Raw genomic sequence first — 19,691 nt, 5'->3', positions numbered from 1 at the left:
ACTCAGTGTATACAGTGCATTCGGAAATTAATCAGACCTTTTGACTTTTTCCACATTTTGTTACGTTACAGCCTTATTCTAGAATTGATTCAATTGTTTATTTTCCTCAATCTACACACAATACCCCATAGTGACAAAACAAAAATAGCTTTTATGACATTTTTTCTAATGTATTAAAAATAAAATAATGAAATATCACATTTACACAAGAATTCAGACCCTTTACTCAGTACTTTGTTGAAGCACCTTTGGCAGTGATTACAGCCTCAAGTCTTCTTGGGTATGACGCTACAAGCTTGGCACACCTGTATTTGGGGAGTTTCTCCCATTCCTCTCTGCAGATCCTCTCAAGCTCTGTCAGGTTGGATGGGGAGCGTTGCTGTACAGCTATTTTCAGGTCTCTACAGATGTTCGATCGGGTTCAAGTCCGATCTCTGGCTGGGCCACTCAAGGACATTCAGAGACTTGTCCCAAAGCCACTCCTGTGTTGTCTTGGGTGTGTGCTTAGGGTTATTGTCCTGTTGGAAGATGAACCTTCTCCCCAGTCTAAGGTCCTGAGCGCTCTGGAGCAGGTTTTCATCAAGTATCTCACTGTACTTTGCTCCGTTCATCTTTGCCTCAATCCTGACTAGTCTCCCGCTGAAAAACATCCACACAGCATGATGCTGAAACCAACATGCTTCACCATAATGATGGTGCCAGGTTTCCTCCAGATGTGACACTTGGCATTAAGGCCAAAGAGTTCAATCCGGGCAGCCAGCTCTAGGAAGAGTCTTGGAGGTTCCAAACTTCTTCCATTTAAGAATGATGGAGGCCACACTCTACGGACAATTCCTTTGACCTCATGGCTTGGTTTTTGCTCTGACATGGACTGTCAACTGTGGGACCTTATATAGACATTTGAATTTACCACAGGTGGACTCAAGTTGTAGAAACATCTCAAGGATGATCAATGGAAATAGGATGCATCTGAGCTCAATTTCGAGTCTCATAGCAAAGGGTTTGAATACTTAAGTAAATAAGGTATTTGTTTTTTATTTCTAAAAAACATTTTTTGCTGAGGGAATTTTTTTAAAATTAAGAATAAGGCTGTAATGTAACAAAATGTGGAAAAAGGGAAGGGTTCTGAATACTTTCCGAAGGCACTGAATGTATTTTATGTGAATGGTGTATAGACAGTATGGACAGTATGTGAATTAGTGCTGAGCGATTAGTGCTTTTAGAAGTCGGTTCGGTTTCAGTTTGATTAGAAAAAAATGATTACGGTCTTTGATTTCGGTTTTGATAATTTTTTTTTGACTTTAAATGCACTATGCATTATGTGGGTTAATGCTGTAACAACACAGAATAAAACAATTAATAAAAGTCCCATGATGGTGGCGACTACCCATTACTGCTTATTAACCATAATGTATTACTTTTATAAAATATTTCAGTTGTGTATATTATCTGTTTTAGGCCTATTTGATGACTTTATTATTTAATTCCAAGTCATCATCTCATCTCTATAGAACTGCTGCCTATGATGTCTGACAAATCACTATTTTATTAGTTCTTTAAAGTAAATAAGGCATATTTTGATACATACTATCAGTGGCGACCCGTCATTCAGTGGAAAAGCGTCTGTGTGTAGCTGGTGAGATGAGTCAGGCGCAGGACAGCAGATAAGAGTAAAGAAAGCAATTTTACTCAAAATATATCACAATACACGTCGTAAATACAAGGCCACAATACGGACCGCAATACAATAAACAATTACTCACAAACAAACATGGGGGAACAGAGGGTTAAATAATGAACAGGTAATTGGGGGATTGAAACCAGGTGTGTAAGACAAAGACAAAACAAATGGAAAATGAAAAGTGGATCGGCGATGGCTAGAAGGCCGGTGACGTCGAACGCCGCCCGAACAAGGAGAGGGACCGACTTCGGCGGAAGTCGTGACATTCAGGGCAGGTGGAGCAGAGCCCAACCTGTTTTGAGCCCCACATTTTGGTTCCAAATTTGCAAAGAAGACAAGACTCAAGTTTTTGTGATGGACCTCATTCATCTACAAAGAACACGACCACATCCATATTATAGATAATAATTTACTGATAATTATTGTTATTAATATTAGCCTATTATTACTACAATCTGTGAGTTCATTCAATACGACACGACAGTATGGTGGTGATTGTATAAGGCCTGGGTGTCAGCATCGCAAAAGTTCACCACCATCAAGCAACATATAAATCCAACAAAAACCAGACTGATAACTGTAGTATAATAAGACTGTTCACTTCTGTCAAGAAGTCATTACAGGATATTGTTAGGCCTACAAGTATGATAGCTAATTTATGCATATAACTGGACTCAGGGCCGGCCCTAGGCAAAAGCGACATAAGCGGACACTTAGGGCCCCCGGCTGCTAGGGGGCCCCAAGCCCCCCAAAAAAGGAACTCATTCGGGTCTCAGCTTACTGTTGAGAGTTGGAATGGTAGAATCGAAGAGAGAGGGAAAACTGGCCCAAAATCTCTCTTCTCCAGCAGGTAGTGTTTCTTTTGTTTTTTTTCGCTCACCAAGCGAAGAGTTTTTGTATGGAGGTCAATGAGAGTGTCAAATTTTGTTAACAAAAAATGCAATGGCTTATTTGCGAATATACGTTTTGTAATGATTAGGTTGTTACAAGTGTATTGATATAAGTAGAACATGTGACATCCCGGCAACTTTGAGAAAAAACATTATATCGGAGTTGTGCATGGTCGTAGTTACAACAGCCAAAAAGTCCTAAACCCTATCTATTTCTACAATTGATGCCTTAAAATTTTAAACCTAAACCTAACCTTAACTACACTGCAAACCTTGTGCTTAACCCTAACCTTAAACTAAAAATCAAAACTTTTACAATATAGCCAATATTGACATTGTGGCTGTGATAACTAGTGGAAACCATTGTGCCTGTTGTTCACACGCGTATCTGCCCTCTCATTGGCTCAACATTTTCTTTTCTTTTCATTGTTTGAGCAGCCACTAGAGTATCTGGTCAATATAATGGATAATCTGTGGTAGAATGCACAAGGTGCAATTTCAAAATTTGGTTGTGTATCAGCAGTTTTCCTCTTGTTATGTCAGTCACTGACAGTCACTCAATTAGTCCATGTCAGCTATTTTTTTTAGATTGGTAAGTTAGTCTATCCAGCTATGAAAAGTTGTATAACTCATGGCCGAATTACCAACCGGGTACGAAGGGCACATGCCCAGGGGCCGTGACGTCCAGGGGGTCCCTACTGATTTTGTTAGTCACTCTTACTCAGATATCATATTAACATGGCATAAGTCATGGCAACATTTTTTAAATGTCAGGACATTAGCTTTAAAACTGCAAATTCTTCTCTCTCCTCCATGGTGAAATGTGCAGAATTGCAGGTAACTTGCTTTAAAACCACAACATTTTCTCTATGCCCAATGGCAAAACATGCAGCATTGCATGAAGTTAACTTTAAAAAGTCAAAATGTTCTCTCTGTCGTCAAGAGGGGAACCACTAAAATGTATTGTCCGCGAGGTGGTGGCCCCCAACCAAATCTTGCTTAGGGCCCCCAAAAGGCTAGGGCCGGCCCTGATTGGACTTAAAAGTCTATTTGGAAAAGACAGTGTTCTATTATTAACATCTCAGCCACCTTTGGACAGCATCTCTGCTTCTTTCCTCATTATACTAACCTTCATATAAATTCACCAGTAAGCTGGTGTAAATCAGTGTAAATAATGAATAATATATGCTTTTTTGCAGAAATGTATGCACTATATCCAATGTCCAAATGGTTGGTTGTAGTAAAGGGAGAAGTCATAACATTCGCATTGAGAACACTGATTTAAATAACCCGTATTCTAATTAATTCTGTTGTCAGACTCCTTGACAGAAAGTGAAGCATCTGACTAACTCCAATTAACACCTCCTAACAAGCTAGAGTTCTGATTGTTCTGGCCTCTCAGGAAGGAATCATGCAAGAAATAGACTCTGGGGGATGGAGATTGAAACACAAATCGACCTTGTTTGCTCTGTGTTTATGTCAGTGAATAAACGTATTCCGGAGCATCTGAAGCATCTGACAACCTAGGTGCTCTTGTTTGCTCTTTTGTATTGACCTCTGCCTATAACACCAGGCACGAGGTGTGGCCATACAGTCAACTATGTAGCTTGATATTTAGGCTTGTCAAGTGAACACCCAAGATATTTTCCAAGTGAAGTTTGCCTTGAAGGAAATTAGTGCTTTAAAAGTAGCCTGCATAGATATTGGAGGGCAATGCAGCACAGGCCACTAAGGTCTCAAGGGGCCCAGTAGCCTAGAGCCTGTAGCTCAGTTGGTAGAGCATGGTGTTTGCAACGCCAGGGGTTGTGGGTTCGATTCCCACGGGGGGCCAGTACAGGAAAATAATTCTATGAAATGTATGCATTCACTACTGTAAGCCGCTCTGGATAAGAGCGTCTACTAAAATGTAAAATGTAGACGGCCACTTGCATTGGTGGTGCTTGAGGACCTTTATAGCATATGGTCTTGTCCTTTTCTCTTGCAGTCCATAATATACAGTAAAATCCTGATTTGAATATGACACTTGGGACCCACCAATCCTGAAGAAGTCAATAGATAATTCCTAGACAAAACAAGAGAGAGCCATGGGAGCCGCTACAAGTCAGAACTCCGACAACAAGTCGATAGACTCTGGTTGCCGTTCACAACCATTCATGGCATGTGCTTGAAACTCAGACATTGTTGAGTACAAGAGCTGGGTGCAGTGGGAGGAGAGTAGCAATAGGAAGTGGTGAATTTACTATTATTTTTCAACTGCCGATGTGCAAATTGTTTACTTAGCTTCCCATAACAATATTTTTTTTATTCAGTATCAGTTAGGCTCCATATTAGCCATCGATTTCATCTACATTGAATTAACCAGCAAGCTGTAATTTGAACAACTAGGTCTATTGTATTGGTATAGGTCTGGGTATACAGGGACTTTGTATGTGCCCTTCTCATAGGCCTTCACTGGTCCCAATGTTCTGTTTTCATATAAGAACCCAACTCAATCACCAAAGAAAATGCAGTCCCCGTACATAACTACAGCAACAGAGATATGCACTTTGGGGCCGTATTAATTATGCACTGTTGGGCTGGGGCGAATGTGGTTCCGTCTTTAGATTATGCACTGTGTGGCCGTTTTAATTAAGAAGTATTTTGACGTGTTTTAGCTGTCAGTCAAACTATGCAAAAGTGAAACCGAAACGTTAAATTCGACAATTAAGTTTAGGCATTCATTCCGAGTGGTTAACGTTAGGGTTAAGGTTTGGGATAGGGTTAAAACAGAACAAACTTGACGGTTAAGTTTAGGCATTCATTCCGAGTGGTTAAGGTAGGGGTTAAGGTTTGGGATAGGGTTAAAAAAAAATGTTTTAAATGAATGCCTAGAATTGGGATTGAACCCGCGATCCTCGGAGCCTTAGCACACGCGCCTACTAGATGGTAATAGGTGCTCGCGCTGCCCCTAGTGGACGGTAGGAAATTGCAGTGGAAATAATAATGACACCTTGGAGTCTTAATCTGGTGCATGCAGTTATGCACCCAGGAGCAGTGGCGACCCGTCACTCAGGGCAGGTGGGGCAATTATTTTTTTGGGGGGGGGGGGGGCTTGCCTGTTTTGCATGTTATTTTGGCATTAATACATGTCACTTACCAGTTTGCAAACAATGTAAAAATATATATATATACAATTGAGTTAATAAAGCCACATAAAAACATGGTCTCTTTTTTGCTTTCTTGAGTAAGAGAGCTCCAAAATGCAGGTGTTTCAGCCTAGCTCAGTGTTTTCTGTGGTGGTGGGGCAAGCCAGCAGAAAATACGGAGCGTTGCACCATGATTGGCTCAGTGTTCTGTCACTAATGGAGACACTACGTCACCGCCAAGTCTAAGGGTAGAATTCTAAAGTTCTAGCCCCTTGGGTGCTGCCATAGAGTTACATTAGAAGTGCCCATCCAAGAAGGCTCAAGGTCATTGGCCACAGATAAAATTACATCAAATCAAGTTATATCTACAGTAGCTTTGATTGGACTGATCATGTCAACATTATACTTTCAAAATCTTAGTTTTGCAGTCATCATCATGAATCAAGTCGACAATCTACTGGCATATCCTATTTAATCCTTGTCATATGAAGATAAATAATGAAAATAAATTATAGAGAAAATGTATCAGTGCTCAAAGTTGGAAATCGCAAATTCAACAATGAGTGGTTTGAAAGGAATCAGTGGCAAACTGTGAGTTCAAGATAACTGGGAACATGGGAAAAACGAGCTACGACTGGGAAAATAAGTTTTGAACTTGGAATTGTAAATCGGGAACTCAGGCCTCTTTCTAGAGCTATGACCTGAAGATCACTGACGTCATCATGATTCAACCTTTTTCTTCCCAGAGTTCCCAGTTGTCTTGAAAGCACCATAAATACAGAGAATGCCAGACTTTGATGGCAAAGATTGATGACAGAATTTGCCCACGAAGGACCGCCGTGCCACCTTCCTGTTCAAGTGAGCACAGCACAACAAGGTGAGTCCAAAAATGTCTTGTATGCTGCTGCATAGATTATGTAAAATGCCAGGGAGATATGTGCAGTTGAAGTCGGAAGTTTACATACACTTAGGTTGGAGTCATTAAAACCCGTTTTTCAACCACTCCACAAATTTCTTGCTAACAAACTATAGTTTTGGCAAGTCGGTTAGGACATCTACTTTGTGCATGACACAAGTAATTTTTCCAACAATTGCTTACAGACAGATTATTTCACTTATAATTCACTGTATCACAATTCCAGTGGGTCAGAAGTTTACATACACTAAGTTGACTGTACCTTTAAACAGCTTGGAAAATTCCAGAAAATGATGTCATAGCTTTAGAAGCTTCTGATAGGCTAAATGATAACATTTGAGTCAATTGGAGGTGTACCTGTGGATGTATTTCAAGGCCTACCTTCAAACTCCGTGGCTCTTTGCTTGACATCATTCGAAAATCAAAAGAATTCAGCCAAGACCTCAGAAAAAAAATTGTAGACCTCCACTAGTCTGGCTCATCCTTGGGAGCAATTTCCAAACGCTTGAAGGTACCACGTTCATCTGTGGAAGGCTATCCAAAACGTTTGACCCAAGTTAAACAATTTAATGGCAATGCTGCCAAATACTAATTGAGTGTATGTAAACTTCTGACCCACTGGGAATGTGATGAAAGAAATATATCTTAAATAAATCATTCTCTCTATTATAGTATTATTCTGACATTTCACATTCTTAAAAAACAGTGGTGATCCTAACTGACCAAAGACAGGGAATTTTTACGAGGATTAAATGTCAGGAATTGTGAAAAACTGAGTTGAAATGTATTTGGCTAAGGTGTATGTAAACTTCCGACGTCAACTGTATGTTGTATGTTGTGTAGTAAGCTGTTAGTCACCCATGTGCCTAACCCTAATAATTTGGTCTATCTTCACCTCTTAATTTCGCCTACTGTTCTGACTTGGTGGTGCACATGTAGCTTATAACTTGTTTTTGGTAAATGTAATCATTGAATATTGTAAGAGCTTTCATTGTCTGCTTATATGCCCCCTTTATTTATCCTACGGTTCTGACTTGGTGTACATGGAGAACACTGTAAGAACAGCCCATGTTATGAATTCTGTTGCTGTAAATTTCAAAAGTGCTAAACAAATAGTTATATTGACTAAGTCCGTTCTAGCTCGCTCAGTAATGTCTTAATCGAAATTATGGATTGCCTCTTGTCAGCTTGTTGTCCCCTTACAGTGCCTTGCGAAAGTATTCACCCCTCTTGGCATTTTTCCTTTTTTGTTGCCTTACAACTTGGATTTTTGGGGGGTTTGTATTATTTGATTTATACAAAATACTTACCACTTTGAAGATGCAAAATATTTTTTATTGTGAAACAAACAACTTAAGCTTGCTTAAGCGTGCATAACTATTCACCCCCCCAAAGTCAATACTTTGGTAGAGCCACCTTTTGCAGCTATTACATCAGCAAGTCTCTTGTGGTATGTCTCTATACGTTTGGCACATCTAGCCACTGGGATTTTTGCCCATTCTTCAAGGCAAAACTGCTCCAGCTCCTTCAAGTTGGATGGGTTCCGCTGGGGTACAGCAATCTTTAAGTTATACCACAGATTCACAATTGGATTGAGGTCTGGGCTTTGACTAGGCCATTCCAAGACATTTAAACTACAGAGTTTTTCTTTAGCAGTATGCTTAGGGTCATTTTCTTGCTGGAAGGTGAACCTCTGTCCCAGTCTCAAATCTCTGGAAGACTGACCAGATTTCCCTCAAGAATTTCCCTGTATTTAGCGTCATCCATCATTCCTTCAATTCTGACCAGTTTCCCAGTCCCTGCCAATGAAAAACATCCCCACAGCATGATGCTGCCACCACCATGCTTCACTGTGGGGATGAGGTTCTCGGGGTGATGAGAGGTGTTTGGTTTGAGCCAGACAGAGCGTATTCCTTGACAGCCAAAAAGCTACATTTTAGTCTCATCTGACCAGAGTACTTTCTTCCATATGTTTGAGGAGTCTCCCACATGCCTTTGGCGAACACCAAACGTGTTTGCTTATTTTTTTCTTTCAGCAATGGTTTTTTTCTGGCCACTCTTCCATAAAGCCCAGCTCTGTGGAGTGTACGGCTTAAAGTGGTCCTTTGGACAGACACCCCAATGTCCGCTGTGGAGCTTTGCAGCTCCTTCTGGGTTTTCTTTGGTCTCATTGTTGCCTCTCTGATTAATGCCCTCCTTGCCTGGTCCGTGAGTTTTGGTGGGCGTCCCACTCTTGGCAGGTTTGTTGTGGTGCCATATTCTTTCCATTTTTTATAATGGATTTAATGGTGCTCCATGGGATGTTCAAAGTTTCTGATATTTTTTTAGAACCCAACCCTGATCTGTACTTTTCCACAACTTTGTTTCTGACCTGTTTGGAGAGCTCCTTGGTCTTCATGGTGCCCCTTGCTTAGTGGTGTTGCAGACTCTGGGGCCTTTCAGAACAGGTGTATATATACTGAGATCATGTGACAGATCATGTGACACTTAGATTGCACACAGGTGGACTTTATTTAACTAATTCTTTGACTTCTGAAGGTAATTGGCTGCACCGGATCTTATTTAGGGGCTTCATATTAAAGGGGGTGAATACATATGCACGCACCACTTATCAGTTAACCTTCTTTTTTTTTAAACAAGTCATTTTTTTCATTTCACTTCATCAATTTGGACTATTTTGTGTATGTCCATTACATAAAATACAAATACAAATCAATTTAAATTACAGGTGGTAATGCAACAAAATAGTAAAAACGCCAAGGGGGATGAATACTTTTGCAAGGCACTGTATGCCATAGTTTGTACATCTCAATTGTCAGTATAAACCACATTTGTTTAAGCAAGTCAGCCATATCAGCTTTGTTTTTTTAAAAGGCAGTAAATGTGGCTGAATGAACTGTTTCGCTGCCAGACAAGGCTCCGCTGATAGCCAGGTGTAGCAGTGGTAAGGTGTTGGGACTGCTGTTGGGACTCTCGTTCACCGTTCTAGTGCAGTTAATGTATTGTTTAGTGTTGTGTTGTGTAATGGCTTTGCTGGCATGCATCCCACATTTATTTTATTTGCCCCACCAAGATTTACATGCTAAAATCGCCACCGCCTAGGAGTCATAATCCATACGAGAACGTCATGTAAGAGCCATGAGAAGGCCACAGTGGCCTCTGAGACAGAGAACCAAGCAGACCAGAACCTGAGGCTGTTTCCTCACCTCTCCAGTCACACACTATCACTGCTCTCACTGGCTAAACGGGACCACAGGCAACATGTTTCTGGGTCAGGAGGATTCTAAAGCTCCCCTTTAGAAAGTAATCAAAGATACGCATTGATGCATTGAGATAGTGGTGGTAATTTTAAAGATGTAAAGTAGACTATGTGTCTCAATGGGACTTTTCCTGGTTAAATAAAGGTTCAATCAAATAAAACATGTATTATTTGTGATATTTCCTCTTTTGATGTGTTGGATATTATGTCAGCCGATCTGTTAAGATCATTTAACGAAAAGTTGCAGCTCAACAGATCTGTAAAAAGATAAGACAAGCATTTGGTTGACAACATGGACCTAGTCACCATGTCAAAGTATTCATACAAGCCTATGTGCTTTATTGGTATCAGTTAAATTCATCTTTCATACCCCCCAAAAAAAATCTTGCAAGCAAGGAAAATGTATCTTTGACTTCTCTATTTTCACCAACTGGTTCTTCACACATACATAGACTGTACAAACGCATACAATACATCCACCCTCAAAAACATCTTTTTTTTTTCTTTTTACCTTTATTTAACTAGGCCAGTCAGTTAAAAACAAACTCTTATTTACAATTACAGCCTAGGAACAGTGGGTTAACTGCCTTGTTCAGGGGCAGAATGACAGATTTTTACCTTGTCAGCTCGGGTATTCAATCTGGCAACCTTTCGGTTACTGGCCCATCGCTCTAACCACTAGGCTACCTGCCTCCCCATGAGCTCTGTGACACTTCCACATTCCTTTATAAGGGAGACCGGGGTTGGGTGTCACTTTTTACTCAGACGTTTTACTCTTGTGTGTTTTTCTCAGCAACAGTACATCTTACAAGACTATTTTGAACATTAATATAAAGACCAAGGTCTTGGGTAGAAATGGTGACAGTTTTTATCGGTTGTCACTGAGGTCCAGAGGGCCGCACTGAAAATGTGTTATATTTCCTTGCTGTCAAAATGTTCCAAAAAAATTCTTCAGCTGTCCCCATAGGAAAACCCTTTTTGGATTCAGATAGAACCATTTTTGATTCAAGGCGGGACTCTTTGGGTTTCATGTCGAACCCAATGGGAAAAGGGATATACTTGGAACCCATTAGGGTTCTACCTGCAATCAAAAGGGTTCTTTCTGGAACCAAAAAGGGTTCTTCGAAGGGTTCTCCTATGAGGACTGCCGAAGAAACCTTTTAGGTCCTAGAGAGTACCTTTTTTTCTAAGAGTGTAGCCAACTACGTCCTCCTCGGACCCTGAGAGTTAGAGCCTAGCCATTGAGGGTCCTACTCGGTGGTGCATGACTAATGCCGGAGTGAGAGAGAGAGTGTCCTGTGGCTAGGCTGCACTTAACAGTGTATTGATTTTAAACCCCCAGTGCTCTTCCCATGGGGTGGTGGACCACACCTCTGCCCCGTCGCCTTCCCCTGTCTATCTCCACACCACATCCCGTACCCGCCTCTGTGCCCATTTGGGTGAACTAGATTGGATATGTCTCTCCATACCCCCCCTTCCCTACCTTCCCCATGCTGGGGGTCTCAGGGGAGCCATCCAAGGTTCAGGGGCACTAAAGCTCCCACAAGACCGCAGACATGGTTTGGAGGTGGGATTGGGCCAAGTGGAGTCAGGAGGCGGCCGAGTGGAACAGGTCTGTGGTTAAAATCAATGCATTGCCAATTTGAAGGAGCGCTTCAGACACATTTGGGAATTTCACATTCCCTATACCCTTCTCTCCTTGCGCCTGGGAGAGCTGCACCACTAGAGAAAAACAGACGGATTACCAGGATGCGTACTCAGAGCAAGTGTCTTCACTGACATTTTCAACCTCTCCCTGACCCAGTGTGTTATACCTACATGATTAAGCAGACCAGCATAGACCCTTTGCCCAAGAACGCCAAGGTAACTTGTCTAAATGACTATCACCCCGTAGCACTCATTCTGTAGCCATGAAATGGTTGGAAAGGCTGGTCATGGTTCATATCAACACCATCATCCCAGACACTCTGGACCCACTCCAATTCGCAGACTTTCCCAGCAAATCCACAGATGACACAATCTCTATTGCACTCCACACTGCCCTTTCCCACCTGGATAAAAGGAACACCAACAGTGCATTCAGAAAGTATTCAGACCCGTTTACTTTTTCCACATTTTGTTACGTTACAGCCTTATTCTAAAATGTATTAAATTACATTTTTTACTCATCAATCTACACACAATACCCCATAATGACAAAGCAAAAACAGGTTTAGACATTTTTGCAAATGTATTAAAATTAAAAAACAGAAATACCTTATTTACATAAGTATTCAGAACCTTTGCTATGAGACTCGAAATTGAGCTTAGTTGATCCTGTTTGATCATCCTTGAGATGTTTCTACAATGGGATTGAGTCCAACTGTGGTAAATTAAATTGATTGGACATGATTTGGAAGGGCACACACCTGTCTATATAAGGTCCCATAGTTGACAGTGCATATTAGAGCAAAAACCAAGCCATGAGGTCAAAGGAATTGTCCGTAGAGCTCTGAGACAGGATTGTGTCAAGGCACAGATCTGGGGAAGCGTACCAAAAAATGTCTGCTGCATTGAAGGTCCCCAAGAACACTGTGGCCGCCATCATTCTTTAATGGAAGAAGTTTTGAACCGCCAAAACTCTTCCTAGAGCGGCGCCCAGCCACTTAGGGGAGAAGGGCCTTTGTCAGAGAGATGACCAAGAACCCTATGGGCACTCTGACAGAGCTCCAGAGTTCCTCTGTGGAGATGGGAGAACCTTCCAGAAGGACAACCATTTCTGCAGCACTCCACCAATTAGGCCTTTATGTTAGAGTGGCCAGTCGGAAACCACTCCTCAGTAAAAGGCACATAACAGCCCGCTTGGAGTTTGCCAAAAGGCACCTAAAGGACTCAGACCATGAGAAACAAGAATCTCTGGTCTGATGAAACCAAGATTGAAATCTTTGGCCTGAATGCCAAGCTTCCCGTCTGGAGGAAACCTGGCACCATCCCTACGGTGAAGCATGGTGTTGGCAGCATCATGCTGTGGGGATGTTTTTCAGCGGCAGGTACTGGGAGACTAGTCAGGATCAAGGGAAAGATGAACGGCACAAAGTACAGTAGCGTACAGCATAGAGTCTTCTCTTTTCAGCAGGAGCCATTTGCTTTCCAACCTGTGTTTTATCTCGATTGTATTTGAACTTTTGTGGAAGGCCTGTTTTGTCTGCGTGCTGTTTTTTCACAGACAGATTTTCACTATTCCTTCTTATTTGGCTACAATCCACAGCTAGGATATTTTTTTAAAGAAGCTATTGATCTTCTGTGGCTAAATTATTGGCCTTCTCGTGATGTCGTAGGCTATTCTGAATGATTTCATTTATTTCTGAACAGACAGCAGTAATTCTATAACTTTGGCAAATGTATTTACATTTATCAGGGGTGCTGCAGTTCCTTCCGAACCCTTTGCGTGGCTATGATTCTATAAGGAAATAAATGATGAAGGGCAACGCTGAGAGTTCCAGGCTCATGTCTATCAGAGCAGAGGGAGAGAGATCATAGAAAGTGAATCTCATTCTAGTTATGTGCCAGATACTGGCATGCTTCTCACATAGCCACTGGCACGCCTTGGTCTCAAACATAGGTTACAATGTTTTGCAAACCATGAAACCGGGCCAGCCCAACCCGAATCAACTCTTAGCATATTAGGCCAGGGCTGAAAATCAACTTTTTCACATGACATTTTTTTGTGGGGGCAGGAGAATTAACGAAGAGGCAACTCAAATGAACTTTTGCTTCTTTTCAAATTTTTACATTGCAAAAAGTGAAAATAATAGTTCATGCCATGAGAGGTACCCCCGAGCCTCTCATGGCATGGGGGGGGGGGGCAGGACCTAGTTTGGGAAACCCTGCAGTATATCACTGGGACAGCGCCCCCTGACATCCAGGACCTCTATACCAGGCGGTATCAAGGGAAAGCCCTAAAAATTGTCCAAGACTCCAGTCAGCCAAGTCATTGACAGTTCTTTCTTCTACCGCATGGCAAGCGGTACCGATGCACCAAGTCTGGAACCAATAGGACCCTGGACAGCTTCTAAAGACTGCTAAATAGTTAGTTAAATAGTTAACTAATAGCTACCCGGACTATCTGCATTGACCAATTTTTCACTAACTGTTTTGACTCCTTACATACGCTGCTGTTACTGTTATTTGTCTATCCTGTTGACTAGTCACATTATCCCTAACTATATGTACATATCTACCTCAATTACCTCGTACCCCTGCACATCAACTTGGTACTGGTACTCTGTGTATATAATCAAGTTAACGTTACTTATTGTTTATGTATTCCTTGTGTTATTATTTTTCTATTTTTCTATTATTTATCTTGTCTTTCTCTCTGAATTGTTGGGAAGGGCCCGTCAGCAAGCATTTCACTGTTAGTCTACACCTGTTGTTTACGAAGCATGTGACAAATAAAATGTGATTTGATTTGACATCCCGTAAATCTGTAGGGAAAGAGACAAGAGACTCCTGATTTCTGCAGCCTCCTTGCACAGAACATGACCCGTTCAATACTCATCAGTGTGATGGCCAGCGTCACGTTAAACACTCAAATCATATTGCATCATATGGAAAAGATTTAAGATGTTAGTACTGTTGATGATATCAGTAAAAGCCTATGTGAAAAGCCTATTGATTGGCTAATCTTCATTAACCGACACGAGTTTCTAGGGTTCTGATCAAATTTGCCTCACAATATCACATTACAGCTGAGCTACTAATCTAAAACTGTAGAAAGTTCCCCCTTACTGCTTTTATAAGAGAGTTCCTTGATGATATTGCTTTCAAAACAAGGCGTCAACCTACAGTGCCTTGCAAAAGTATTCATCCCTCTTGGCGTTTTTCCTATTTCGTTGCATTCCAACCTGTAATTTAAATGTTGTTTTTTTTATCTAGATTTCATGTAATGGACATACACAAAATAGTCAAAATTGGTGAAGTGAAATGTAAAAACCCTAACCCTTGTTACAAAAAATTCAAAGAAATGTCAAACTGAAAAGTGGTGCATGCATATGTATTCACCCCCTTTGCTATGAAGCCCGTAAATAAGATCTGGTGCAACCCATTACTTTCCGAAGTTACATAATTAGTTAAATAAAGTCCACCTGTGTGCAATTTAAGTGTCACTTGATCTGTCACAGTATATATACACCTGTTTTGAAGCCCCAGGTCGCCACCCGCGGGGCACCCCGCAGGGGCCCATGGCCGGGCTCCCAAACGGTCGGGCGTGGGGGCAGTCGGGTGGACTTCAGAAACGAACATCCCCGGAGCACCCGAAGTATGGCACCACAACAAACCTGCCAAGAGAGGGCCGCCCACCAAAACTCACGGACCTGGCAAGGACGCCATTAATCAGAGAGGCAACAAAGAGACCAAAGATAACCCTGAAAGAATCGCAAAGTTTCACAGCGGAGATTGGAGTACCTGTCCATAGGACCACTTTAAGCCGTACACTCCACAGTGCTGGGCTTTACGGAAGAGTGGCCAGAATTTTTTTTTAAAATGTTAGCCAAAAGGCATGTGGCAGACTCCCCAAACATATGGAAGAAGGTACTCTGGTCAGATGAGACAAAAATTTAGCTTTTTGGCCATCAAAGAATAGGCTCTGTCTGGCACAAACCCAACACCTCTCATCACCCTGAAAACAACATCCCCACAGTGAGCATGGTGGTGGCAGCATCATGCTGTTGGGATGTTTTTCATCGGCAGGGATTGGGAAACTGGTCAGAGTTGAAGGAATGATGGATGGCGCTAAATACAGGGAAATTCTTGAGGGAAACCTGTTTCAGTCTTCCAGAGATTTGAGACTGGGACGGAGGTTCACCTTCCAGCAGGACAATGACCCTAAGCATACTGCTAAAGCAACACTCGAGTGGTTTAAGGGGAAACATTTAAATGTCTTGGAATGGCCTAGTCAAAGCCCAGATCTCAATCCAATTGAGAATCTGTGGTATGACTTAAAGATTGCTGTACCCCAGCGGAACCCATCCAACTTCAAGGAGCTGGAGCAGTTATGCCTTGAAGAATGGGCAAAAATCCCTGTGGCTAGATGTGCCAAGCTTATAGAGACATTTTTTGTTACACAAAAAAAAATCTATTTTGCATCTTCAAAGTGGTAGGCATGTTGTGTAAATCAAATGATACAAACCCCCCAAAAAAGATATTGTAATTCCAGGTTGTAAGGCAACAAAATAGGAAAATTGCCAAGCGGGGTGAATACTTTCGCAAGCCACTGTGAAATCAATGCCTTTTGCTCTCCACTTTGGTGTTTTGAGATTGAAAACTCGTCATGCGTTGTTATGTAGAAATGTGTATCTGTTAGTGTTAATATCTCCCAGTGCAGGTGGGGACGCCTAAGTAGCTTTCATGTGTGCATGATATTTCAGATTGATTTCTTCCAGCTGCATTCAGTATGGTGCATGCTTTAAGTACGGAAGACGGCATGTTTCTCTGTGTGTTAATGGGCTCTCAGCCTATTAAGACTCAGGGCACAATTAAGAGGTGCTAGTTTGATCTCCCACCTCACAGTTCTATTTCAGCTCTGCCATGTGATTATGCCTTTGGGGGGGCTCTATATAAAGGTAGGCTCCCACGAACACTGTTGAAAGGCAGGGTTTGGCTGGTTGAACCTTTCTGTTTGACTTACAGCACTCTCTTGTTGTAATGTTCAGAATGACTATGGGTATGTCTTTTGTCTGAAATATGGTGTTGGGGTTTATAACATGGAGAGACATCTGAGGGCTTCAAATTAAATGGAAAAACTTGTTGATCAGGCCAAACATGTCAGGGTTGGGGATGATTGTATTTCAGTGCATTTAGGAAGAGCATTGGGATTCCAATTCAAGAATAGCAAAATCCTTATTTAAAATAATTTACAATAAAAGTTCCATTCAATAAACAAATGATATTCTTAGGGGAAATTCAATACATTTCTAGAATTTAATGTAGCTTATTAAAATGGAAATGACCCCAACCCTGTAACCTTTTACAATGCATGAATTAAGAAAATATTGCAATGTCTAAGTAGTTTTAATCAAGAACTTAACTGGCCCTTCTATTCCTAATATAGTTCAGTATTGTGATTTGTGTTGAGTAACTATAACCATATCTTCTAATGTGTGGACCCTTCCTCCCTAGGGCAAAATTTTGTAATAGTGGACTGCCACTTGCTGGTTAGAATGAGAAAGTGCATTCTGTCTCTGACACTGATCAGACTCAGAAGCCTTACTTATTTAATCACAATAACAACAGCAAAAAATGGTCTATATAGTTTATAATCATTGTGCTTCATAGTACATTTTGTCTCCTGAAGAGTAATGAATAATTTAATAATCAGTCAAAATGGTTTTGTTCCAAATTCTATAATAAGTTAACTTACATGACTGAATATGCCTTATATCTCGGAAACTTGACCAATCCTTTAGTCTAGGGACTAGCAGTGATTCTCAACTAGAGTTTCTATATTCACAGTAAAACGAGTCCTATATAGACATAACCTGAAAGGCCGCTCAGCAAGGAAGAAGCCACTGCTCCAAAACCGCCAAAAAAAGCCAGACTACGGCTTGCAACTGCACATGGGAACAAAGATCATACTTTTTGGAGAAATGTCCTCTGGTCTGATGAAACAAAAATATAACTTTTTGGCCATAATGAACATCGTTATGTTTGGAGGAAAAAGGGCGATGCTTGCAAGCCGAAGAACACCATCCCAACCGTGAAGCAAGGGGGTGGCAGCATCATGTTGTGAGGGTGTTTTGCTGCAGGAGGGACTGGTGCACTTCACAAAATAGATGGCATCATGAGACAGGAAAACGATGTGCATATATTGAAGCAACATCTCAAGGCATCAATCAGGAAGTTAAAGCTTGGTCGCAAATGGGTCTTCCAAATGGACAATGACCCCAAGCATACTTCCAAAGTTGTGGCAAAATGGCTTAAGGACAACAAAGTCAAGGTATTGGAGTGGCCATCACAAAGCCCTGACCTCAATCCCATAGAAGATTTGTGGGCAGAACTGAAAAAGTGTGTGCGAGCAAGGCCTCCAAACCTGACTCAGTTACACCAGCTCTGTCAGGAGGAATGGGCCAAAATTCACCCAATTTATTGTGGAAAGCTTGTGGAAGGCAACCCGAAATGTTTGACCCAAGTGAAACAATTTAAAGGCAATGCTACCAAATACTAATTGAGTGTATGTAAACTTCTGACCCACTGGGAATGTGATGAAAGAAATAAAAGCTGAAATAAATCATTTTCTCTACTATTATTCTGACATTTCACATTCTTAAAATAAAGTGGTGATCCTAACTGACCTAAGACAGGGCATTGTTACTAGGATTACATGTCATGAATTGTGAAAAACTGAGTTTAAATGTATTTGGCTAAGGTGTATGTAAACTTCCGACTTTAAATATATACACTGCTCAAAAAAATAAATGGAACACTTAAACAACACAATGTAACTCCAAGTCAATCACACTTCTGTGAAATCAAACTGTCCACTTAGGAAGCAACACTGATTGACAATACATTTCACATGCTGTTGTGCAAATGGAATAGACAACAGGTGGAAATTATAGGCAATTAGCAAGACACCCCCAATAAAGGAGTGGTTATGCAGGTGGGAACCACAGACCACTTCTCAGTTCCTATGCTTCCTGGCTGATGTTTTGGTCACTTTTGAATGCTGGCGGTGCTTTCACTCTAGTGGTAGCATGAGACGGAGTCTACAACCCACACAAGTGGCTCAGGTAGTGCAGCTCATCCAGGATGGCACATCAATGCGAGCTGTGGCAAGAAGGTTTGCTGTGTCTGTCAGCGTAGTGTCCAGAGCATGGAGGCGCTACCAGGAGACAGGCCAGTACATCAGGAGACGTGGAGGAGACCGTAGGAGGGCAACAACCCAGCAGCAGGACCGCTACCTCCGCCTTTGTGCAAGGAGGAGCAGGAGAAGCACTGCCAGAGCCCTGCAAAATGACCTCCAGCAGGCCACAAATGTGCATGTGTCTGCTCAAACGGTCAGAAACAGACTCCATGAGGGTGATATGAGGACCCGACGTCCACAGGTGGGGGTTGTGCTTACAGCCCAACACCGTGCAAGACGTTTGGCATTTGCCCGAGAACACCAAGATTGGCAAATTCGCCACTGGCGCCCTGTGCTCTTCACAGATGAAAGCAGGTTCACACTGAGCACGTGACAGACGTGACAGAGTCTGGAGACGCTGTGGAGAACGTTCTGCTGCCTGCATCATCCTCCAGCATGACCGGTTTGGCGGTGGGTCAGTCATGGTGTGGGGTGGCATTTCTTTGGGGGGGCCGCACAGCCCTCCATGTGCTCGCCAGATGTAGCCTGACTGCCATTTGGTACCGAGATGAGATCCTCAGACCCCTTGTGAGACCATATGCTGGTGCGGTTGGCCCTGGGTTCCTCCTAATGCAAGACAATGCTAGACCTCATGTGGCTGGAGTGTGTCAGCAGTTCCTGCAAGAGGAAGGCATTGATGCTATGGACTGGCCCGCCCGTTCCCCAGACCTGAATCCAATTGTGCACATCTGGGACATCATGTCTCGCTCCATCCACCAACGCCACGTTGCAAAACAGACTGTCCAGGAGTTGGCGGATGCTTTAGTCCAGGTCTGGGAGGAGATCCCTCAGGAGACCATCCGCCACCTCATCAGGAGCATGCCCAGGCGTTGTAGGGAGGTCATACAGGCACGTGGAGGCCACACACACTACTGAGCCTCATTTTGACTTGTTTTAAGGACATTACATCAAAGTTGGATCAGCCTGTAGTGTGGTTTT

Source organism: Salmo salar, chromosome 27 (assembly GCF_965601325.2).
Source record: "Salmo salar chromosome 27, fSalSal1, whole genome shotgun sequence".
Lineage (NCBI taxonomy): Eukaryota > Metazoa > Chordata > Actinopteri > Salmoniformes > Salmonidae > Salmo > Salmo salar.
This window is presented reverse-complemented; position numbering follows the sequence as displayed.